Source organism: Erinaceus europaeus, chromosome 18 (assembly GCF_950295315.1).
Source record: "Erinaceus europaeus chromosome 18, mEriEur2.1, whole genome shotgun sequence".
Classification (NCBI taxonomy): Eukaryota; Metazoa; Chordata; class Mammalia; order Eulipotyphla; family Erinaceidae; genus Erinaceus; species Erinaceus europaeus.
The window spans coordinates 72,876,060-72,901,899 of record NC_080179.1 but is presented as its reverse complement, the minus strand read 5'-3'; the positions used below and the strand labels follow the sequence as shown (position 1 = coordinate 72,901,899).

The window sequence follows — 25,840 nt, the reverse complement described above, 5'->3', positions numbered from 1 at the left end:
TGTTGTTGTAGTTATTGTTGTTGTTACTGATGTCGTGATAGGACAGAGAGAAATGGAGAGAGGGAAGGAAGACAGAGAGGGAGAGACAGACACCTGCAGACCTGCTTCACCGCCTGTGAAGCGACTCCCCTGCAGGTGGGGAGCCGGGGGCTCGAACGGGATCCTTATGCCGGTCCTTGCGCTTTGCGCCATGTGTGCTTAACCCGCTGCGCTACCACCCGACTCCCATATACCACTGTAATTTTATAAGATGGAAAGCTATTATTAAGTCACTAATAAAATTACAGAATTTAAAAATAAAGTAACTTCAGAGGAAAAAAAACTCAAGGTACTAATTCAAACAATTAACCAAAAGTTATATCTTCTATATTTTTCCAGAATATTGCTCAGCTGTGGCTTATGGTGGTGCTAGGGTTTGAACCTGGGACCTCAGAGACTCAGGCATGGAAGGCTTGTTGCATAGCCTTTATACTATCTCCCTAACCCTAAGTTTTTTGTTTAAAAATTTTTTTTTTATTAAATCCTCTTGTAATAAAGCGAAATTAAAAAGTCTTTCTCGTCATGGGCCCCTTCGAATACATCTAAAATAGACTTCTTAGCTTTTTCCAAAATGGAGACCCCAAATCTCATCTGCTCTATTCTTACCTTTAGGTTCCTGATTATTAAGCAATTTGTTCTGCTTTATATTTTCATGCTTTTCAGCCACCAAGCTGCATGATGCCAACCTGACTTCCCTGGGCAGACGACCTCACCAATGTGTCCTGGAACCCCACCTCCCCAGTGCCCTATCCGACTAGGGAAAGATAGAGACAGGCTGGGAGTATGAATCGACCTGCCAATACGCATGTCCAGTGGAGAAGCAATTACAGAAGTCAGTCCTACCTTCTGCACCCCATAATGATCCTGGTCCATATTATTCCCAGAGGAATGAAGAATAGAAAAGCTTCCAATGGAGGGGATGGGATGTGGACCTCTGGTGGTGGGAGTTGTGTGGAATTATACCCTTCTTATCCAATGAACTTGTCGATCATTATTAAATCAATAATTAAAATTCAACTAGAAAAAGTACCAACTTTGGATATAGAAAAAAGGATTCACTCTTGACTGGTTAGTACAATTTGCTTATTAGTATCATGAACTCCATAGTAGAAATTATAAAAGAAAAACTCATATGCAGACTTTTAAAGTTATTTTTGGGGTGGGATATTTATATATGTATTTGATAAGACGAAGAGAAATTGAGATGTAGGGAAACAGGGATAGAGGGAGCCCTGTGCAGTAGTGCTTAGCTATTCAGAAACCGAATTCCTGGGCTCGGTAACGTGTTGTGTCCAGTTGGTTGCTCCCATCTCTCATGTGCAGAGTTTTGTATCAAACACTTTAAGAACTATCATAAGATTGCAATGTAAATATTTATGTAAAAGTATCATGTAAAGGTATTCATGCACGTATGTGCATCTCTGAAAATGCCCACGGGTTTATTTTTCAGACTTAATGAAGAAGTAAGCAAAAACAAATGATTAAGGAGCGTAAGATATAGAGGAAAATAATTTCAGAATTTCTCTGGGAATATATGTACTACAAAGTGGGAAATTCCTTTCCTTCATACATCACCGAGTAACTGTTTTCTCCAAATTATTTTAAAAATCTGCTTATTTATTGAATTGAGGCAGAGAAATTGAGACGGGGGGTGGTAGAAAGGGAGAGAGAGACGCCTGCAGCCCCGCTTTACCTCCTGTAGGCAGGCGGGCTGAACCCGGCCTTTTGTGCACTTTAACATGTGGGCTCTACTGTGTGAACCACCACCCCTCCCTGACTCCACAAGTTCCCACCTTCAAGATATTGATTAATCTGAATATCTTCTTTCAGTCTCTTTCTCTTTTAAAAAACTTTTTCTTGAGGGGTTAATGCTTTACAGTGCGATTCCTAGCATATGCATATGATTTCATTATGCACCTGGACCCAAAAGTTCTCCTCCACTCTTCTGCCCCTCCCAACACCCCTACTTTTTACCCAGAGTTCCCTGTTTTGATACAATATACATGACCCAGTTCATGTTTCCCCTTGTTTTCTTTCTCCTTGTTTCTAATTATCACATACCACTTTGGAGTCACTTCCTGTTGCTTCCTTATTTGCTACATACAAAGATAACATTTTAAACAGTTTTGAATTGGCGTATCATACCAAAGTAAAAGATTCTGGGGTGGGGGTGGGTGGGTAGGGAGACTACAAGTCCAAGAAGGATGACAGAGGACCTAGTGGGGGTTGTATTGTTATATGGGAAACTGGGGAATGTTATGCATGTACAAACTATTGTATTTACTGTGGAATGTAAAACATTAATTCCCCAATAAGGAAATTAAAAAAAGTTATGTTTATTTATTTATTGGATAGAGACATCTAGAAATTGAGAGGGAAGGGGATGATAGAGAGGCAGAGAGACAGAAAGATACCTGGAACCCTGTTTCATCACTTGGGAAGCTTTCCCACTGCAGGTGGGGACATGGGAGCTTGAACCTGGCTCCTTTTGCACTGTAATACATGCACTCAACCACGTGTGCCAGCACTCAGCCCCCTAAGGATAACATTTATGCTTCAGACATGGGAGCATTAACTCATGCTTTCACTCACATCTGGAAACATGCTGCCAGTTGTTGAGTCAACATGACTGTGAGGATTTAATGGAGTAGATTCGGGTGGATGTACCATAAAGCCAAAAGAGTTCAAACCCAAACCCTAACCCTAACCGTAACCCTAACCCAGACCATTTAGTATACTGTATCTATTGATAATTTTGCTATCCCTGCTTTTGCATTTTTCTTTTTTTAAATCAAAGTACCACTGTATTGTGACCCCCCCTTTTTATTAGACAGAGGTAGAGAGAGAGAGAGAGAGAGAGAGAGACACCACAGTACAGAAGCTTCCGTCACTGCAGTGAGGGCCATGCTAGAATTGTGGAGGTACACACGAGGAGAGCGCTAACCAAGTGAGCTCTTTTGCTAGTCCTGCATGATAGCAAGTTTCCTGAAATCTGGTGTGTGATCCATTTCAGTTGTATCATTCAAGTCACAGCAGAACCCTTATCAGATGTCCTTGGAGAGCAGAAAATGAGCACATTATGCTCCCTGTTGTAGTTGATATCCTTGATTTCCCCCTGCAGTGCATCTTTCCTACTCCTATTGTGTAGTGAGGATCTCATATAGATAATTCTGTATATTTTTAATTAAAGTCAGAGACAGTCAAGTACACATAGGTTCTATGCACACAGACTGCTTTGTAAAGAAGCTTTATTATGACCAGGGAGGTGGCTCAGAGGGTAAAGTACAGGACTCGTGTGCAAAAGGTATTGGGTTGGATTTCTAGCAATATATATTCCGGTATGGGTCTGTACTCTCACCTCTCTCTTGCTCATTCATAAAAAAAAAAAAAAAGCCAAGATAGTGACTTCTTACTAGGTCTGGTTTTTCTCTCTACTTTGAAACTACAGTGACAGAAATATACACTATGCAAACCCACAAAATCAATCAGACAGGCATGGAAACAGCTTTTAAGACCCTAAGTCTGGGAGCAAAGGTAGAGAAACACAAAACCAGAACCCAGGTGACTGGGCAAGGACAACTGTAACGCAGGTGATTTGTTTAGGATAGGGTATGGTCTACCCAGAAGTAAGGACCCAGGGTTACTGAAAACACAGTCTTGGTGGATTTTCAAAGCTACTTTTGCAACAAAAGCTCCTGCTAAAAGTTATTCTGTAGCCAAGAGCTCCCAGAACACTGGTCCTACAAGTTCCTATAGTGCTGTGTTCCAGTGAGTTCTGCCTTGATCAGCTACACCAAGGGAGAGCTTATCCTGATTCTCATGTCTCCTATTCATCACACTGCTATTTTTAATAATGGAAAGTGGATAGTAAACCACATGTCCTACAAAACTTTCTATGATACTACTCTCATTTTGTAATCAAAAGGAGGACAAATTCCAGGTGATATCACTTAGAAGTGGGACTTAAGAAGCAAAGGCAGAAAGGAAAAACACAAAGTGAAACTTGGACTGAGTAGAGCAAAAGGCATCAAAGCAAAGAATTCTGGGAAAGGGGAGGCAAAGAGGGGATGAAGAGGGTCTGGGGGTCCTGATGCAAGATGGTAGAAAGGGACCTAAATTAGGGCTGAGAGTGTTCTCCAGAGACCTTTCATAGCAAGATGAGGAATTTACCCATGTGTTAACTGTGCTATAGGACATTTTCCCAAGAAGGACACTTAATTTTTTTCTACCTCATATACTTTTAATGCAGTTTTTAAAAATTCTTATTTTTTATTTATGCCAGAAACATGAAAACTGTTTTGATCTGAGCACTGTATAATTCTTGTATTACTAAGACGCCAAAGGGTTCATTGCATTACTGAGTAAAGTTCTCTCTCAGTGAGGGGATCTTTCACAGAGACTTGTGAAGCTTTGTATATACACCTGAGTCACCATGGCCTATAAAATCCACGAGGGTGGCAACTACCAGTATATGTGCCTGCTAGCACTCGATATCATTGAGATCAGGAGGTATAAGAATGAAAGTAGAACATACAATACATAAAAATCAAAATAGAAAAGTACACATGTGGTGTATAACCTTTCTTTCCACCAGTTGACACAATAATAGTTCCCCTTCAAATACAGTAGGCTGGTTTCCAACTATGTGGCCAGATGTAACCTCTCAAACTGCAGGTTTAAGGGCTCAGTTTCACAGGATGGCCTTCACCCCACAGTAGAAATCAACCCCCTCCAAACCAAGTTAATCCCCTTGTTTCCTACTATAAAACAGATGAGTTTTTGGGATCTCATAACCCGAACCTCAGACTTTATATAACAGCACCTCACAGAATTTGGGTTAACAGCCGATTTACCTGATTACAGATATGCTATAAAAAGACAAGGAAGGGAGTTGGGCGGCAGTGCAGCGGGTTAAGTGCAGGTGGCGCAAAGCGCAAGGACCAGCGTAAAGATCCTGGTTCCAGCCCCCGGCTCCCCACCTGCAGGGGAGTCGCTTCCCAGCCGGTGAAGCAGGTCTGCAGGTGTCTGTCTTTCTCTCCCCCTCTCTGTCTTCCCTTCCTCTCTCCATTTCTCTCTGTCCTATCCAACAACAATGACATCAATCATAACTACAACAATAAAACAACAAGGGCAACAAAAGGGAATAAATAATAAATAAATATTTTTATGTGTGCTACTTTGCTTTTAACAAACATTTCCATGTGCAAACCTATCGAAGCTTTCCTAATAATAGAATACTTCCTATCCAGGCACATTTGGTTAAACCACTGATCACTAGCATTTGAATCCAAACGCTAGGGTAAAAAGTTGCAATCCTGTTCTCTATCCAGAAACAATTTCCCTCTATTTTGACTTCTCTCTCCCTAAGTGGTTATAGAATTAGCATACAGAAAGTTTTGACTTATATACATAGCCCAGTTTAGCAGTCTTTGGAGGTGACAACAGAATAAATCAAAGTTGAGTTAGTGCATTCATGGACCACGTGCAGCTGTGTGGTACTCATGATGCCAGCACTGTAGAGAGAGTAACCTGCTATTCTTAATGACACTATCAAAAGCCCACTCCTCCAGGTAGAAGTTTGGTAACACATCCACTCGTGTGTCACACACTCTTGTTCAATCACACAGAATGGAGAGAGTGATTCCCTTAATAATGAGCTGGGATGGGGTTAAAATGGGAGTGAGGCAGAGAGTCAAAAACAATAGTGCAGTGAAAAAGGTCTACACACCAGAGTACTGAATACAATGTTTTAGTGAACCACACCTCTTCTGAGAGGGGGGGACATGCAACCTATGCTGAGACAGGGACAGAAAATGAGGGCTGGCTTCAAGACAAGTTTAAGACAAGGACAATCTCTGGATAGCACTTAATGAAATGGTGGCTGTTACTTATGTGCAAGAGGTAACAAAAGGAAGCAACCCTAGCTGGTCCTTATTTTCTTAAGGAATAGCTTGAATGAGAGAGCCAAGTTGCTAAGAAAGAATCTTAGCGTGTATCCATAAGGGGGATATAAATTGACTATGGATAGAACACGCTGAATTATATGGTGATTCTGTGGAATAGTCTGGCATGCAAGTATACTTAAAACGATTGGGCCAATTATAAGTTAAAGTTTCAGTGAAAGAGATGATGAAGGAAATCCTATGGAGTAAAAAGATGGAAAGTGAGGATAGAACACACACAATGTCATGTACAGGCACCTGGGTGTAAGCCCTAGTCCCCACCTGCAGGGGAAGCTTCACAAGTGGTGAGGTAGTGCTGTAGGTCTCTCTCTTTCTATCTCACTTTCCCTATCAATTTCTCTGTCTCTGTCAAAAAAAGTGGGAGGGGGAGATAGAAAGGAAAAGAGAATAGAGAGAGAGAGAGAGGAGAGGGCTGCCAGGAGCAGTGAAAATAAATAAAATAATTATGAACGAATTATAAAGGTGAATAATTCTTGGTAAATGAAAAATAATGAGAATGCATGTTAAGTCTATTTTTATCTTACTATTTAATGATGATCTATCTTTTCATCAACAGATTATTTGGTAGTTCTTTGAAATGAAAAGCTTTCCAGTTTTTATTTCATCCAAAATTTTCTCTTGGCATATTAATGATTAGATTTTTACTGTCTGTCTTATGCTTATTCCTCTCTCAAGAACTCCCCTACCTCAAAAAGAAATTATCCTCTCCCTCTCACACTCACTGCCAATAATTATTTGAATATCCTTTACTATTTTCTAGTCTAGTATCTGCTAGAAAACAGCATCAATTTGAATCTAACTCTGATGAGAATTTATGTCCACAACCTGCTTGTCTGTTAGTCTCTCTGCAACATATATTTTCAAACTCAAAGCTGTCTGACAGCTTCATCTTCAACAGTAGATAAGATAAATGAATGAATGAAATAAATAAAACAAAAATAAGCCTTTACCTCTAAAACCAAGTAGCGGTTACCGGGATAGAAAGAGGGAGGGGGCTGGGTAACTCCAGTAGCAGGGATCAGCCATATGGACTGCTTAGTGTAGGCCCATGGTGATCTTTAGGGATGCACATACATGCATGTTGCATGTTACGGTGCAAGGTTGCTCCGACATAAGTAGAAAAAATAAAATGGATTGTCTCTGGAGCTATACCCATACTTCTTCACCTCTCTAGAAAATACAACCATTTCTTTTTCTTACACAGGTCCTTGCGCTTTGCGACATTTGCGCTTAACCCGCTGCGCCACCACCCGACTTCCCCATTTCTTTTTCTATGGGAACCAATTTCTAAAAACAACCTTTATTTATTGGCTCAAACCTTTGATGTCAACATCCACAACAAACACTGCATGTTCTGCACAGTTTTTTAACTATAGATTACTTCAGGAGTTACTTTTTCTTCTCTTTTTTTCATATTTACTATTTTATTGATTTGCTAGAGATAGAACTTGAGAGGGGTAGACAGAGAGAGAGAAAGAGAGAGACTTGTAGCACTATTTCACCACTCCTGAAGCTTACCCCCAGTAGGCATGATCCTGATTCCTTATGCACAATAAAAGGAACACTCAACTAGGTGCAACACCACTGTGCCTTATTTATTTATTTATTTATTTATTTATTTATGTGCCATTGGGGTTATTACTGGAGCTCTGTGCCTGCAGGGCAAATCAACTACTCCAAGTAGACATCATCTTCTTTTAATTTTTTTTCTTTATTTTGTAGAGCAGAGAAAGGCTAAGAGGAGAGGGGAAGATAGAAAAGATGAGAGACAGAGAGACACCTCAGTACTTACTTTACCACTTGTGAAGTTCCTCCCCCCCATCAGACAGGGAGTATGGATTCAAACCTGAGTCCTTGAGCATGGTAACTAGTGCACTTAAGCAGGTAGGCCACTGCCCAACCCCCTATCGCATCTTACTACTATTACTAATAAAGTAGATAACAATTCAAAAATCTTGGAAGGAGCCATTGCACATTATTAAAATATATTATTTCTATATGCAACCCCCTTCTACCTACTCTACTGAAGTATTTTTCTGAAACTTGCTTTAATAACATCTGTTGCCTTTTAAAAGACGAATTAAAGGAGAGAACAGAGGCAAATGTACCTTTATAATGTTACCTTTATAATGTTGATTGTTTATCTCCAAAATGCTACAGTATTTACATCCTTCTATTACAGAAGCAAAGACTCTTGAAAAATTGTCTGCAATTTGCTGTCTCAACTTTTTCAGTTTGCATCCTCATCTAAATCCACTAAGTCTGGCTTCTGAACTTAGCATTTTAGCAAAATAATTCTGGTGAGTGTCACCAATGACATGCATTCCCTGAATGCAGTGGGTATTTTTTTCAGCCCTCACCTAGGCACATCTCTCATTACTTCTTCTTCCTTCCCTCCCTCTTATCATTTTATAGGAGTAGTGGGAGTAGTGGTTTACAGTACAGTTGTTGACACAGGAGTGCAATTTCTCCTCTCCTTGCGACTGTCCGCAAAACAATCTCACCCCTAACCAAGGTCCTCTTCTATCATCATGAACCAGAACCACAGTGCCTTTTCCATCCACTTCCATTTCCTCTTTCCTGTCATTTGTCACAGTTTGTTTAATAAATCATTTCACTGGGTGAATACTCTCATATCACCTTTCTCCTGGGTTTCTTGACCAAGCTCTCCCTATGTATCCTATTTTACCTCTCACCATTTCACCAGCTTTCTTTCCTGAGTGATCTTTCTTGAGACCTCTAAATATCCTGAAGACTACATCTGATTCCATTGCTTTTATGTCTTCAAGTCTTTACCTTAAGAAATCCCATCTAGAACCATGACATCAAATTCCATGTATGCACTGATGACTCACACATTTCTATACCCAGGCCTAATAGCTCTGGACACTCAATTTGATGTATCCATTTGACTATATTTCAGTTACCTCAGCATTAACATGTCCAAAATTAAACTACTAAATTTGCCAACCAGCTAGTTTTTAACATCTCCATAAATAATACCCATGGAGCTATTTAAGGTCATTTATAACACTGCCTTACTTTCAGTTTATCCAGGCGACCCCCAGAATATACTGAGATCTTGTACTGATCATCACTATACCTTCTTAAATTGAATCATCTTAATTCTCTTGCCAAGTATCTGAAAAACAGTTTCTGAAATTGGTTCCATGTCAACATATTTGGCCTACTGTAATTCATTCTGACTCACACTGATAAGGAGTCTTATCACTCCAAGGAAAAAAGCCAATAAATGGTCCTTCTTAAATTTAGATGAAATACAAAACTCCTCAGCATGTCCTCAAGAATTAGCATAAAATTACCTTTCAGAGCACACGGTTTGAACTGTATAACTGATATACATTGGGGACCAAGTGACAGCTCACCCAGCTGAGCACACACAAGAACAAAGTCTTGAGCCCTTGCTCCCAACCTTCAGGGGGTTATTCTTCACAAGTGGTGAGTCAGGTCTGCACTTATCTTTCTCTCTATCTTCCCCTTCCCTCTCAATTTCTCTCTATCCTAGCTAATAAAATAGAAAGGAGGAAAAAAATTAAAAGGAAAAAATAGTCACTTGGAGTGGTGGACTCATCGTAGTACAGGCACCTAGCCCCTGTGATAACATTGGTGGTAATTAAAAACAAAGAAACAAAATCAAACAGTGTCATTTGTATACAAAGGCACTTTGTTGTAATCTAGTGTCACTTTTTGTTGTTGATGTTGGCAGTGTTGGGGTTCTAGCACTTCAAGCTGCCTTCTTCACATGGAAAAGAGAAGGAGAGAGGGGGAGGGAGAGGTAGAAGGGAGAGAGAGAGAGAGAGAGGGAGAACACAGCACCAAAGCTTCCTCCTGTGTGGTAGGAGCCAGGTGTGAACTTGGATCACAGACGTGGCAAAGTAGGTACCCTCCATCATGAACTAACTTGTTGACCCTTATTTGTTCACTTAAATCTGTTATAGTCATTCTAGCTTTAAGTCATAATTTTCTCTTCCTTGGAAATTTTATTCTCTATATTTGTTTTGCCAGATGCTAGTCATTCTATTGCCCTCAGCTGAAATATAAATATTACTCCAAACACTATAAGCATTTATTGCCACAAATTGCAGTTCCCATGTCAGCAGGCTCCTACACAGTTCTGTCTTTTCCTTTACTCCATTCCTCACAAATTGTAATTCCAGATCTCTTTTACGAAACTAGAGGTTTCATTATGTAGAATTTTTCATGATCAATCACATGTTTTCTAAGCATCTAGAAAATTGTTGGGTACAAGGAGGATAAATAAATAAAAGCGTAAAATATTCTTTACAGTGAAATTCAACACCATATCACCAAATGTTGCTGGTGGCCTGCAATAATCAGAGATTCACAAAATAAGCAACATACAGAAAAAAACACCTATAAACTTTTAAATATTTATAATTTTAAAAATTTATTTTATTTTGACATATGACAAAATATGGAGAGATGGGGAGGTGTGTGTATGGGCAGTGGGGCAGGGGTTTTCGAGCATTATTCAAAAACTTTCAGTGCCAAGCAGCAAACTGGGAACCTTAGGCATACAAGTCCAATGCTCTTATCATTTGAGCCATTCCCTAGACATTGAATATTAATTTTAATTTTTTTTTATTTTTACAGTGCCTGGGCTGGGCCTTGCACATTTTATTGTTACAATTCTATTGTCACCAAACCAAATTTTTCATTATTTTTACTTAAGAGAGAGAAAGGAAGGGGGGGCACTATCTGTACCTTGGTGATGCCAAGTGAAACTAAAGTTTGAACAAGGGGCTCATATGTGGCAAGTCTGAACTGTACTGAGTGATCTCCGGGCCTCCTTTGACCATTATTGAGAAGGTACATGATCCAAATATTCTAGTAAGTCCAGTCATCTAAATACATTGCATGAACATGTGAGAAAGTTAAATAGAGAAAGATTACATACACGCCTAATATAAAAAAATAGAGAGCTGAAAATGAAATTCACTGATACTGTCATTGGAGATATACAGATATGCTTGATTAGAATTCAAGCAATATGCAATGACTCAGATGTGACAACATCAAATAATGTAATGGGCATGGGGGACTTTTATATAATGCTCCCCCCCCAAAAAAAACTTTTTAGTGGAAACAAATCTTCCAGCAAGTTTGGAAAAAATCAGTATCAGCTTTATACAAATGGTTGGTGGTGCTATCAAGTGTTAAAGTAGTAAAAAGTTTCTAGTTTCAGAAGTTAAGAGTCTAAGGTTGATCCTCTGGGTGCTATTTCCTGAATTTAAATGAGAAAAGTTTGTATTTATTTGCATACATGCATTTTGCTTAAGAGAAAAGAAACTCAGTTTTCATTAAATTCTCCACAGAGATTTGTGACCTCAAAAAGAGGTCAACTACAACCATAAGTCAGAAGAAATGTGTTCTGAGATGGAATTAAATTGCTTTCCCACCCCCAAGACAGAACTTGAAAGGCAGAAAGGAAGAGAGAGAGAGAGAGAGAGAGAGAGAGAGAGAGAGAGAGAGAGAAGAAAAGACTTGCCAGTACTGCTTCACTGCTGATGAAGATGCCACTCTACAACCAGGTGTGGCTGGGGGCTTGAACCCAGGCAATCGTGCATTAAAATGTGCACTGTACCCACTGAGCCATGTTCCAGCCCTCTTAAGTCAGCTTTTGTGAAGAATTTAGGTATTTTCATTTTATCTAATTGGAAACACCAATCGCTCTCCTTTAATAACATCAGTTCCTTTTGAACTTTCACAGATCCTCTTTCATTTCTTTTAGGAAACATGATGCTTGCTTATTTATTTATTTATTTATTTATTTATTTATTTATTTATTTATTTTTGTCATGCCCAAATAGAGTGAAGATTCAATTCTTTGATTTGACATTTGGACAGATTGACAGAGATTTGATCAGTGTTTATAAAGTTGTGCTTGAAAGAATAAAATAGATTTATAAACCCTCTTATCAAGTGCATTGAGTACTACTATTATAGGTAACCCTGGTAGTCCAATAGGAGTAACTTATTTGAAACAAAAATAATTTCTACTCCACTGAGTTTCAATGTGGGTAATAGATTTTGAGTCTTATTATAAAAATATTCATATATGATTAAATAAATAGATTCAAAGTGCTTAGCTGCCAGGCTAGCATGCATGAGGGTGCCTCTTCTTGGGTGCAGACTCTCTGGGTTGGAGAGAATGCAACTGGAGCTAGCCGGGGCTGCTACTCACCCAGCGACGCGAGAGAGATGACCCCAGAACTGAGCTGGTGGTGGTAAGGTGATTCAATTCTTTATTGGTCAGAGAGCCAAGGCTTTTTAAAGTTGGACACGGAAATGGTAAGTTGGAAATGGAAATGTCTTGACAATACCATACATGGTTAGGAAAGGGCTGGAGAAAGGCAAAGGGATGGGAAAGGTAGGAACTTACTTAGCAACTGTTGTGAGGGTTTTAACTGGTAGGATTAATAATACCCTGCAGGAAGGGAGGGTCTTGATGGTAAAAAGAAGATAGATCAAAGGAATGGAATTGCCCCTGAAGGAAGGGAAGGTCTTGAGGGTAGAAAGAAGACAGATTAAAGGAATGGAATGGGTGGGGAAGTGGGGGGGGGATCTTTCAGGCAAAGCAATGATTATATAGATAAGGGAGCAGGCCATAGTATCAGGAATGCAGGGTGCTTTGTGAGGCAGGGAGTTTGATAAGACAAGGCAAATCTTGGGGGGGGGGGTCCTGTCCCTCCTCACTGGACCTCTCAGTAGAGAGAGACTGACAGGATGGACATGCCCTTCAGGTCAAGCCCTGCCAAGCTCAACCACATCCTCACAATTTCCCTACACTTAGCTAGTACAACTATGGTAGTGATTAGGAAAACCATGATGCTATTTAAGAATAAAAATGGCAGGGCAGGCAGTGGTGCACCTAGTTAAGCACACACATGGCAGTGCGCAAGGACCCAGGAGCAAGCTCCTGCAAGGGGAAAGCTTCATGAGTGGTGAAACAGAGAAACAGGTGTCTCTCTGCCTCTTCCCCCCTATTATCTCCTCTTCCACTCTCAATTTCTCTAAATAGTAAGTAAATAAATATTTAAAAATAAATTTAAATTTAATACAGAATAAGAAGGGGGCAGAGGAGATAGTATATGTTTACGCAAAAGATTTTGAAGTTCCAGAGTTCAAGGTTCAATTCCCAGCACCACCATACACCAGAGCTGAGGAGTGCTCTGAACAAAAAATAAATAAGAATTGAAAAAGAATAAAAATGGGCCTGGAGAGGTAGTTCACCTGTTTTCTCCCTATCTCTCTAGCTGAGTGAAAAAACAGGCTAGAGTAGTGATTGTGCATGTGTAAGACATAGCTCCACAAATAAATTAATAAATAATAAAAAAGAAACACACATATATATTCCATTATGTATTATTAGAAATTTTCTATGAGTAAGTATCATATATAACACACAAAATCATAACTAAAAGAAACAGTCAGAATTGGGCTGAGTCTTGTGGCTTGGTGACTTAACTCCAGAGAAACATAATTAACATCAGTACTACATTAAAAAACAAAAACATACTTAGTGTTCACAAATATTAAATTATTACATCTCACTCATTACATTACACCTTACATCTGTAACAGTATAGACTAAATAATTTTGTATTTATTTATAGACACAGTATATAGATGAAATTTCTGGCTTGTTTTGACTTTTTTCTAACAAGGTTCCCAAAACTCAAGATCTAGGTGTGTTCTACAATTCAGTATACTATATTTAGTGAATAATATCATGAATATCTGACAAATAGCTTACTAAATGATATGGAATCATTCTAATTCTTTTTGGAATATTATTTTAGTTATTCTATATTTGGAAACTACATGATATATTCCTTTGATCTAAATGAAAACTTAGCAAAAGCTGTTAACATTTATATTATTTGCTAAAATAAAGTCTCCTGGTTATTTAGATTTAAATAGAAATATCCAGGCTAGATTAGAAGTCTAGAAATCTACAAAGTAAAAGAAGATATTGATGGAGTGCATTTTTTTTTAAATTGCCAACAGGGTTGTCCCTAGGGTTTGGCACCTGCACTGTGAGTTAACTGCTCCTGATGACCATTTGTTTCCTTTTTTTGGTCCATTTTATTTGATAGGAAAGGGGGAATTTGAGAAGGGGAGAATTTGAGAGGAAGAATTTGAGAGAAGAATTTGAGAGGAAGAAAAAGAGAGAGAGAGGGAGAGAGAGAGAGAGAAAGAGAGAGAGAGGCGGGTGCAGGCAGGGGGAGAAACAGATAGACAGATACCCGCAGACCTGCTTCACCACTCTGGTGAAGTTCTAGTCCCCCATGCAGGTGGCTAGAACTAGGGACACTGAGCATGATAATGCATGAGCCCAACTGGGTATGCTACTGCAGAGCCCCCTGGAATATACATTTTAAAACCTCATTTCAGCACTATTCATATTTCCTCAGTCTTGTACAATATCATCTAATATTTACTAGGATCTCTGAAGAAAGTTACAAAGACTATTTCAAAAATGACACATTAGTAATTGAGGCCAGGTTTGAGACATCATTAGTTTTAGATAGAGATTTCTGGTGTCAAAATTTATTTCTCAGTTTGTCCTTAATTCAATTCAATTTTTACTCTTTTTAAATATTTACTTATTTATTTATTTGACAGAAACAGAAAAACTGAGCTGGAAAAGGGAAATATAGAGGGAGAAGAGAGAGAGACACCTGCAGCCTTGCTTCAGTAACAATGTTTTTCTACTACAGTTCTCATTCTGTCCCTAACTCCTACATTCCTGGATGCAGTTAATTACTTGATCTTTATTTATTTCACACATGCTAAATGACTGCCTATAATGTGCCATCTATTCCTGCTGATAATGATAGCAATAATCATTAAAAAACCTAAAATTTAATGAGTACTGACATTTTGCTTGACACTTGTACAGAATCCTCCCACAAAGTAGGTAATATGTTATATGTCTTTCCTTCCTTTTTAATGAGAAAATTAAACTACAGAAAATAGATAAAATCTGGAACTTTTAGAACAAAATCTAGTGGAAAGATTTATAATAAACAAATATTAAAGCATATACAAAAATGACGGTGAATCAAGATGTTATTAAGAGGATGGTAACAGAAGAATTCAGTAAAAGCAAACAAAGCCAATAGGGTATAGAAATGAGAAAGTTGAAGGCATGATCACTGTGACAACATCCAAAACATGTACTGGGCATTGAGGATTTTTGGAAAACTGGACTTTTTCTAATAAGGAGGCAGACTCTATCAGGTTAGAACACAATTTGAAGAGGCATCCAAAATTTCAATTATATAAGGGCCAGGTATGCCTATTAAGGGGTTTAGGCTTCAACTCTGTCCTTTGTGAGCTCATGGTGATCAACAGAAGTCTTTACCTACAAAAATAATCTTCTTAAATTATAAGTATTTAATTGTATCTCTAGTGTACATGTGGAGAATGACTGATGGGGAAAATATTGGAAGAAAGTATAACCGCAAAGAGACCACAAACGTCATCCAGGTAAGAGACAGTGATGCCCTGTGGTAGAACACAGCTTCATGTATCTGATAAACAAAACTACTGAGACTTCATGAAAGGTGGGGAGGCGGAGCCAAGATGGTGACTTGGAGACAATATCTGGTGTGAGCTCCAAAAAGAAATAGCTTTATACCTGGGATCCTCTGGAGAGGGTAGGATATCTGGACCATCAGTGGAAGAGAGAACAAGAGGTGGTCAGGGTGATACCAAAAAAAGTACAATAACTCACTCATGGGATGGCAAACAGAGGTCAAAAGGACAAAGAAAGGAAAATCTTTGGCTTCACTATTTCTGAACTCACCCTTCACCATCCCAAAACCAACACCCAGGGGCTGGGCAGATGCTCCTAGCAGGTTTCCTGTGAAGCTATTTTCTTACCAAGATTCCTGGATCAGCAGGGCATCATTCCAAGCCTTTTCTTTTTTCTTTTGAAGGGGGCTGGAGCTCTATTTGAGTGACAGAATACCTGACCAATCAGGGCCATAACCCTGCTCGGAAAAGACTAGCTGGATTTTTTGTTGTTGTTGTTGTTTTTGTTGTTGTTCATTTTTTTGTTTTTTGTTACTTCTCATAACTGGTTGTCTCTGATTGGTTTAGGAAGGGGACCAGGCTGTGTGCAGTCAATCAGTTCAAGCTGCAGACTTATTGTCAGGCTTTTTTTTCTCTATTCTATGTTATTATTACTATTATTATATATGAATGTCCCTTTTCCCTCCTCCTCAGGTTGACCTAAATTAACTGTTATTGCTTTTCCATTGATAGGTGAGTGGGCATGTTATCCATTGTGGGAGAAACTTTTTTCTCTCTCTCCCTCTTCTCTCCACCCTCTTTTTTCTCTCCTCCTAGATAATTAAATATATCTTTCCCTTCACTGATCTTTTTTTCTTTCTTTTTCTTCCTTCTTTTGCTTTCTGAATTCACTGACACTCATTTGTGAATTATTTTGTGGCAGAAATCAGACTCAGAGTGGTGTCTCTCTCCGTGTGGGTGTGTGTCTATCTTTTCTACTTTCCTTTCTCCTCTTGCATTCTCTAGAATTTATATTGGACAGTGGATTTGCATAATTGTCTATTCTTGCTTTCCTTTTTTTCTTTCTCTTTTTTTTTTTCTTTTTCTTTTTTCTTGGACTGGAGGTGTTGGTTGGGTAACTGGTATTGGTTGAACTGCATCAATCTTTGCTTCAGTTTCTATTGTTGTAATTTCTGAGGTTTGTGACTGCATTTGTGAAAAGACTTTAGTATAGAATGGCTTGTACTTAAAGCACAATAACTGAAAAATGACAGAACAGAAAAATACAAACCACATAATAATAATAATAATAATAAAAGGTTAAATCAAGAGCAAATAAAACTGCTACTACAATGAATCAGGACAGGAGCCCAGAAGAAACTCCAAAATCAGTCAGAAGTAACCAAACATAAGAAAAGTATGCAAACAATAATAGAACTAATAATCACAGAAATGAAGACAACTATGGAGGAAAGGGCTATCAGAAATAGGAGAACAACCAAAGACACCCTCAAGGCAAATACCAGCTACCTCGAGGTAATTAGAGAACTGAAAGCTGAAATAGCTGAGCTAAAAGTCCAATTAGCAGAACAAGCTAATTCTGTAACTGAACTGAAGAAGGAAGCTGAGTGAAGAGAAAGCAGATTAACAGAAGCAGAAAACAGAATTAGCCAAACAGAGGATGAGCTAGAGAAAACAAGAAAAGAGGTAAAAGAGCTAAAAAATAGATTGAGAGACACTGAAAACAACAGAGACATATGGAATGATCTCAAAAGAAGTAACATTTCTTTAATTGACCTACCAGAGGATGAAAGAGAGGAAGGGGAAGTAAAAATCCTAGAGGAAATAATAGAAGAAAACTTCCCAGACCTAAATAACAGAAAGGACATTAAGATTCAAGAGGCCCATAGAGTCCCAAACAGAATCAACCCAGACCTGAAGACATCAAGACACATCATAGTCACAATGAATTAACCAGTAAAGATAAAGAAAGGATCCTAAAGGCTGCAAGAGGAAAACAAAAAGTCACAACTGTACTGTTAATAGTTTACAGTACATTAAATATTCAAAAATAAAGCATGGAAACAGCTTAAATACTGGATGTTCTCTGTCTCTCTGTCTCTATTTAACAAAGTCATTCCTGAGCAGCGAAGCCCTAGTGATAAAAAACAAACAAAAAATGAATATAGCTATAAAATGTTGTAGCATTTTACCTTTTTTAAAAAAAAATGTGAGAATTTGAGTCTCACTCTGCCATATGTGATGTCAGCGACAGAACTCTAGAGTAATCATGCTTATAAATTCTCAGCTTACCACTGATCCACCTCCTCAGCTTTGAAGCACTAACCCTTTAAAAATATATATTTCATGTATTTTAGAAGTGCACTGTGCCACCTCCTATGTTGCAACAGTCCATCATCTTATAGACATACAAAGGAAGTTTTAGCAACTCTAGAGAAGATATACTGAGATCAAATGGGAAAAATAAAATGGCTAAATCTCACATTTAGGAGTTAAAAAAAGAAAGTATACTAAACCTTCTCACAATTCAGGAACTTTTACTACAGAAACAAATATTAAGGGGTCCAGTGGTGGTGGACCTGGTTGAGCACACACTTGACAAAGTGCAAGTGCCTGGGTTTGAGCCCCTGGTTCCCACCTGCAGGGTTCAAGCTTTGCGAGCGGTAGAGCAGTGATGCAGATGTGGCCTTCTCTCTCTATCACCTGCTTCTCACTCGATTTCTGATGATCTCTAGCTAACAAAGATAATAAGATTTAAAAATAAATAAATAATAATGTAAACAAGCATCAAGAATTCAAATCATTGAATGATACAGTCTACAACTTGCCCACAAGAAGCCCTGGGTTTGGGCGCTGGCATTGCATATGCCAGACTGGAGCTCTTGTCTCGCTACGTCTCTCTCACAGAAGGAAGCAAAGTAATGATAATAATAAGTCAACACACACTGCAGAGTAGTGACTAATTCATTGAGTCTTCATTGTGTGCCTACACAGTATAAGAAACTTTCCCAGGGTAGCGATATGGTAATAATGAGAGACAAAACCATATTTTTGTAATTCTGATTAAATGAGTATACAATCAACAAGCAATTAAACTCCATGTAACAAGTAAGTGGATTATTACATGGAACTAGATAGAACTGCAGTGCTATAGTTTGACTAACTGCAGAAGGCCAATCTAGAGTCATTCACATCTGAACTTGGGAGTCAGTCAGCTATAAAGTATCTCAGAGGCTGAGAAATGGCAGTGGTACTTGCATTATGTGCTTGAATGGCCAAAGACTAAAAATCGAATAATATTATTATGTCATTAAATAGGAGTCTTCAGTTGGAACTTGTCACAAATGAAGGTAAAAATAAAAATAGACACAAAGCTATAACATTCCAGGAAGTGGTTAACAACTAAAATATGTTTTTGAGTGTGATATGTAAGGTCAAAGAGAAAAGAAACTCTATTATAGAAGACTGAGTAGGTTAGGTAAATAATGCACCTTTTAAGGGGTTTTACATTGTGTTTATACACTTTCCCCATACTTGGGAGCTACGCTCTTCGGAGATCCAACTTTCTAGTCCCTTTTCCAACTGTGACACCATCTCCCCAGACAATACCTGGGGTCCACCTGCATATTAGCTGTCAGGCTCAGGCAAAAACTAGTGAAGTCATGGGCCCCTTGGAATATACCTAAAATGGAGCTACTAACTTTTTCCAAAACAGAGACCCCAAATCTTCATCTGCAATATTCTTGCCTTTAGGCTCATGATTAGTCAACAATTTATTCTGCTTTCTATCTTTTTTTTTTAAATTATATTTATTTATTTCCTTTCTTTGCCCTTGTTGTTTTTCATTGTTGTTGTAGTTATTGTTGTTATTGATGTCCTCATTGTTAGAAAGGACAGAAAGAAATGGAGAGAGATGGGGAAGACATAGAGGGAGAGAAAGATAGACACCTGCAGACCTGCATCACCGCTTGTCAAGAGACCCACCTGCAGGTGGGGAGCCAAGGACTCGAACCAGGATCCTTATGGCAGTCCTTGCATTTTGCACCATGTGCGCTTAACCCAATACACTACCGCCTGACTCCCTCTGCTTCGTATCTTAACTCTCTTACAGCCACCAGGTTCCAGATGCTACCATCTGACTGCCCTGGGCAGATGACCTCACCAATGGGCTCTGGAACCCCACCTCCTCAGATTCCTGCCCCACTAGGGAGAGAGACAGGTTGGGAGTAGGGACTGATCTGCCAAGACCCATGTTCAGCGGGGAGGCAGTTATAGAAGCCAGACCACCCACCTTCTTATTCTTCATCCCAGATAAAGAATAAGAAAGCTTTCATGGGTGGGCAGGGAATGGAGTTCTGGTGGTGGGAATTGTGTGGAATTGTACCCCTCTTATCTTATGGTCTTGTCAATATCTCCATTTTATAAATAAAAAATTAAAAAAGAACAAGAAAATATTTTTAAGACAATTCTTTTTTTAACTTTTAAAATCATTTTATTGAGGGGCTTAAAGAACTTCATTTGAGAGAGAGAGAGAGAGAGAGAGAGAGAAAGAGAGAGAGAGAGAAAGGTGCAGTAGATAGATCCAATACATGTAGTGCTGGGAAAGGAACCAGAAACTTCAGGCATGAAAGTCTAATGCACTACCCATAAACTCTTTGTTACTGAGACAGTGGTGCATGATACTTATTTTTAAATACCCCATCATCATGCTATTCCCAGAATACTGGACTAGAGATGGTGACAGTAGAGAATGACAGAATTAGAAATTATTTTTAGAAAAAAGTGAATTGTTTCAAGATAAATTATGGAACTGGATAAATGTTTCAGATAATTTAAACTGTAAAGTGAGCCCTAGTAATAACCTTGGTGGCAATAAAAAAAATCTTTAGAATAATGTAATCATTATCATTAACATATACATCCTTTGAAGTTTAGCTCAAACACTCCCTAGCTAGGTTTCCCCTGAGTACCCTAACCATCCCTCGCCCATGAAAAGATTTTTCACTGAAGAGCTAACATAGGGTTTATGTAAAATGTCTCCATGCCTCAGGCTCCAAAGGTCCCAAGTTTAATTCCCAGCAGTGTCATAAGCCAGAACTGAACAGTATTCTGATAGGAAAAGAAAAAGTTTCATTTTCATTATCTTCACTATAGACAGTCCGCCAACATTTTATGGCTGCCTGCATTATTCTCTGCCTTACAGTTACCTGTCTCCCCTGATACACAGAAAGGAGCTTCTGTAGCCAGACAGACAGACAGTAGGTGCTTCCTAAATGCATTCTGAACTAAATGAAACCTCAGGGCAAGCAGTTTAACTCACAGAAGTGTCAGGTTGCTTTAATCAATGCAACTTGGTTGTGAAAATGTGATCGTCAAGAGACAAACTGGAGACAGTAGTAATAAAGGCTGGCATATCTCTGAGTCTTTGGAATGTCAAGGACAAGCTGCCGATGGCACCGGGGCCCATCTATAAGAGTCACTGTTACTGAACAAGAACTTAGGTGAATAGAAGACCCTGTCAGACAAAAGCATCTTTGGGGACAGGCTGTAGAACTCATGTCAATTCTGCAAATGAAAAACACAAAGAATTCTCAAACGTTTAAATTTATAGCAAAAAAAAAAAAGTCTACAAATGGCTCTTCTCTGAAGAGACATGAAGGCAAAAGAAGTACGAATGAAACAGATAGTGAAAGATGCTTTCAGAAATCTCACCTAGATAACATTTTAGAACCTCTGAACTTGACAATCCCTACATTGAAGTGGCCAAACTAATCTAAGCCCATTTGGAAAAGTTGCTGCTATTGTGGTGGGGGTATAGCCGCATATCACTCTAAATAAACTTACAGAGTGAAGATATACACACAGGTGCCCTCATCATGGACGTCACCTGGTCACTGGTGACCATTGCTAGTAGGTGTGGAGTAGTTCCCACTGCTAGGCTTTGCAAAATAGCTACCAGATACATCAGTCTTTGGGCTTCCTTGGAATTCTGTCAAGAAAGTAACAGTACTGACCAGAGATCCTATGACATGCCAGCAGGATCCAGTGCACCTAGAGAGAATGAGTCTCTCATGCTATCCTCACTTCACATTCAAGCAAGACTTTCCACTGTCCTTACTAACTATGGAGGCTATCCTTCCATGAGTGTGCCGTCACTCAGGTTGCATTCTTGATAGTTCTGACAGCTCTTCCTTTCTCGGGTGTCCATGTTTCCTAATTGATTAGGCAGCTGCACATAAGAGAAACTAATTAAAATATGTTATTTACATATATGGCAACAGATATCACAACACTACACACACACCACACACCACACACACACACACACACACACACACACACACACACACACACACACTGACCTCCAATGTAAGGACTGAGGATATTCCAAAAGACTGCTTCAGATATTTATTTTTATCTTATTTGTGTATTTATTTGTTATTGGATAGAGAAGAGAGAAGTTGGGGGGAGGGAAGATAGAGAGGAAAAGAGAGACACCTGTAGCCCTGTTTCACCACTTGTGAAGCTTTCCCCATGCAGGTGAGGACCAGGGGCTTGAACCTGGATCCTTGTACATTATAATGTGTTTGCTCTGCCAGGTGCACTACTCACCTGGCCACAACATTCCTTTTTTAAAAAATGGGTGGGGGAAACTGCTCAGCTCTGGCATATGGTAGTCCTGGGGATTGAACCTGGGACCTCAGGCCCTTAGGCATGAAAGCCTTTTGCATCACCATAATGCTATCTTTTCAGACCCAAAAGACCATTTTTAATGTTCACTTAATGGCAAAATTGGATTACACCTTCTTAGACAAACAAAATCATAAAGGCTGTTTTCTCTTTTGATGCTGTATATTATTTATTTAGGATAGAGACAGAAATTGAGAAAGAACAGGAAAGCAGGAAGAGAGAAAGACATGTACAGCTCTGCTTCATCACTCATGAAGCTTTCCCCCTGCAGATGGGGGCTGAGGGCCTGAACTCAGGTCTTTGCACACTGTAACATGTGTATGCGACCTGGTGTGCCACCACCTGGCAAAGCAGTCGCTAAAGTCCCTTTGCTTCACACTAAAAGGATGAACAGCATCATCCTACTTTAGCCACGTTTAATTTTATATTATTTTGTTCCCTTCAAAGTGAGGATTTCATACCTGTGTCATCTCACTGCTCCAGTTCAATTTTTATATTCTGATAGAGAGACAGAGAAGAGAGGAGGAAAGATACCACAGTGTTAGAACTTTCTCAGGTGGAGAGTCGGGCGGTAGCACAGCGGGTTAAGTGCACGTGGCAGAAAGCTGCAAGGATCTCGGTTCGATCCCCAGTGAAAGGATCCCGGTTCGAGCCCCCGGCTCCGCTTTACAGGCGGTGAAGCAGGTCTGCAGGTGTCTATCTTTCTCTCCCCCTCTCTGTCTTCCCTTCCTCTCTCCATTTCTCTCTGTCTTATCCAACAACGACAATAAAACAACAAGGGCAACAAAAGGAAATAAATAAACATTAAAAACTTTTTAAAAAAGAACTTTCTCAGGCACTACAGAACCTCCCTTGTGCTGCTGGGGCTCAAACCTGGGCTGTGTGCGTGGCAAGGCACATGTGCTAATGGTGAGCTCTCTCTGGCTCTTTATCCAAATGTAATAGTGCTGTCTAAGAGGGGAAAATCTTTCAGACACAGCACTCCTCTCAAACCTCCTACCTCACACTCCTCAGACAACACAACCATATCTTAACTTGTCTTGGGGGTGGGGTGGGGGCTACTCGCCTTCAACAGAAACAACAACTTTTTTTTCTTTTTGCCACAAGGTTTCTCCTAGAAGTTTTTGTTTGTTTGTTTGTTTGTTTTTTTTACCATATATACTTTTTCCAGTGAGAGAAGGAAGGGGAGATAACATAACACTTTTCTAGCACCTGTGCAAGGTGCTCCCATGTGGTGGCCAGGGGCTTAAAACTGGATCCTTTTTTTAATTTAATTTAATTTAATTTATTTAATTTATTTTTATTTATTTATTATTTTTTAAAATAATTTATTTTTTTATTGGGATTAATGCTTTACATTCAACAGTAAATACAATAGTTTGAACACGCATAACATTCCCCAGATTCCCATTTAACAATACAACCCCCACTATGTCATTCATCATTTTTCATGGACCTGTATTCTCCCCACCCACCCACCCACCCCAGAGTCTTTTACTTTGGTGTAATACTCCAATTCCATTTCAGGTTCGACTTGTGTTTTCTTTTCTGGTCTTGTTTTTCACTTCGGCCTGAGAGTGAGATCATCCCATATTCATCCTTCTGTTTCTGACTTATTTCACTCAACATGATTTTTTTCAAGGTCCATCCAAGATCGGCTGAAAACGGTGAAGTCACCATTTTTTACAGCTGAGTAGTATTCCATTGTGTATATAGACCACAACTTGCTCAGCCACTCATCTGTTGTTGGACACCTGGGTTGCTTCCAGGTTTTGGCTATTACAAATTGTGCCGCCAAGAACATATGTGTACACAGATCTTTTTGGATGGATGTGATGGGATCCTTAGGATATATACCCAGGAGGGGAATTGCAGGGTCATAGGGTAGGTCCATTTCTAGCCTTCTGAGAGTTCTCCAGACTGTTCTCCACAGAGGCTGGACCAATTGACATTCCCACCAGCAGTGTAGGAGGGTTCCTTTGACCCCACACCCTCTCCAGCATTTGCTGCTGTTACCTTTTCTGATGTATGACATTCTCACAGGAGTGAAGTGATATCTCATTGTTGTCTTTATTAGCATTTCTCTGACAATCAGAGACTTGGAGCACTTTTTCATGTGTTTCTCGGCCTTTTGGATCTCTTCTGTGGTGAATATTCTGTCCAAGTCCTCCCCCCATTTTTGGATGGGGTTATTTGTTGTCTTGTTGTTGAGTCTGGCAAGCTCTTTATATATATATTGGTTATTAAACTCTTATCTGATGTATGGCATGTAAAGATCTTCTCCCATTCTGTGAGGGGTCTCTTGGTAGTGGTTTCTTTTGCTGTGAAGAAGCTTTTTAATTTGATGTAGTCCCATAGGTTTATACTTGCCTTAGTCTTCCTTGTAATTGGATTCGTTTCATTGAAAATGTCTTTAAAATTTATGCGGAAAAAAGTTCTGCCAATATTTTCCTCTAAGTATCTGATAGCTTCTGGTCTAACATCCAAGTCCTTGATCCACTTGGTATTTACTTTTGTATTTGGTGAAATACAGTGATTCAGTTTCATTCTTCTGCATGTTTCAACCCATTGTTTCCAACACCATTTGTTGAAGAGACTCTGCTTTCCCCATATAATAGTCTGGGCCCCTTTGTCAAAGATTAGATGTCCATACGTGTGGGGCCTCATTTCTGGCCTCTCAATTCTATTCCACTGGTCAGTGTGTCTATTCATGTTCCAGTATCAGCAGTTTTGATGACAATGGCCCTATAATACAATTTGAGATCTGGGAGTGTGATGCCTCCGGTTCTGTTCTTTTTTCTCAAGATTGTTTTGGCAATTCTAGGTCTTTTCTGGTTCCAGATAAACGTTTGTAGCATTTTTTCTATTCTCCTAAAAAATGTGCTTGGGATCTTGATGGGGATAGCATTAAATTGGTAGATGGCTCTGGGTAATATATTCATTTTGATGATGTTAATTCTTCTAACCTATGAACATGGAATATCTTTCCACTTCTTTGTGTCTTTTTCAATTTCTTTGAGTAGTGACTCATCATTTTCAGTATACAAGTCTTTCACTTCTTTGGTTAGGTTTACTCCTAGATATTTTATTGTTTTTGTTGCTATAGAAAAAGGAACTGATTTCTGGATTTCAATTTCTTCTAACTTAGTGTTTGCATAGAGGAATGCCACTGACTTTTGAATGTTAATTTTATAGCCTGACACCTTACTGTATTGCCTGATGATTTCCAAAAGCTTCTTGCTGGATTCCTTAGGTTTTTCCATGTATACTATCATGTCATCTGCAAATAAGGAGAGTTTGACTTCTTCTCTTCCAATCTGTATGCCTTTAATTCCTTGCTCCTGCCTGATTGCTATGGAAAGAACTTCCAACACTATGTTGAATAGTAATGGTGATAGTGGGCAGCCCTGTCTAGTACCTGATCTGAGGGGAAATGCTTCCAGTTTTTCACCATTGAGTATGATGTTGGCTGTAGGTTTGCTATATATAGACTCCACTATCTTCAGGAATTTTCCATCTATTCCCATTTTTGTAGTGTTTTGATCATAAAGGGATGTTGTATT

The 25,840-nt window shown here is 39.1% G+C and overlaps 1 protein-coding gene across 4 annotated transcripts in view; it reads right to left on the bottom strand.

Annotated features, from left to right (window-relative positions):
• The window catches only part of GALNT13 (polypeptide N-acetylgalactosaminyltransferase 13), a 555,668-nt gene that overhangs the window by 266,604 nt on the left and 263,224 nt on the right, over positions 1-25,840 (bottom strand). The gene's annotated exons all lie outside the window — the stretch shown is intronic.